This window comes from Dendropsophus ebraccatus, chromosome 3 (assembly GCF_027789765.1).
Source record: "Dendropsophus ebraccatus isolate aDenEbr1 chromosome 3, aDenEbr1.pat, whole genome shotgun sequence".
NCBI classification, from domain to species: Eukaryota; Metazoa; Chordata; class Amphibia; order Anura; family Hylidae; genus Dendropsophus; species Dendropsophus ebraccatus.
In genome coordinates this window covers 156,981,637-156,982,489 of record NC_091456.1, presented here as the reverse complement: position 1 = coordinate 156,982,489, position 853 = coordinate 156,981,637, and positions in this window count along the sequence as shown.

Below are 853 nucleotides of genomic sequence, written 5' to 3'. Positions count from 1 at the left end.
ACTGTGACTGGATAACACTGCTAGACCAGACCTGACCAATACCGCACCACTGTGACTAGATAACACTGCCATACCAGACCTGACCAATACCGCCATATTGTGACTGGATAACACTGCCATACCAGACCTGACCAATACCGCCATACTGTGACTGGATAACACTGCCACACCAGACCTGACCAATACCGCCATACTGTGACTAGATAACACTGCCATACCAGACCTGACCAATACCGCCATACTGTGACTGGATAACACTGCCACACCAGACCTGACCAATACCGCCATACTGTGACTGGATAACACTGCCATACCAGACCTGACCAATACCATCATACTCTGACTGGATAACACCGCCACACCAGGCCTGACCAATACCGCCATACTGTGACTGGATAACACTGCCACACCAGACCTGACCAATACCGCCATACCAGACCTGACCAATACATACATACTGTGAGTAGATAACATTGCCACACCAGATAACACCCGCCATACCAGACCGGATCAATACTACCATACCCCCTCCTCAAAAAGACCAGATTTACTGGCAAGTCTGAATGGGAGGTGGGAGACTAAAACATTTTTTAAGTTTTTTCTTTCCCCCTGCTCCCTGGTGCTGCCCCAGGCACCGGACCACGGGTGCCTAGTGGTAAATTCGGCCCTGCCTATCAGCTCCAGCCATGCTATCAGTCACGTTGTCACTGGCTGCAATGTTTTGTTGACAGGCGCACACATCACCATTCATGCCCACGTTCTGCCCTTTACCTGTGAGCAGACAAGTTGTGATTGGCTGCAGCACTTCTAGCTCCCGCCTCTCGTTACTCACCTATTGGTCAGCTATATGAAG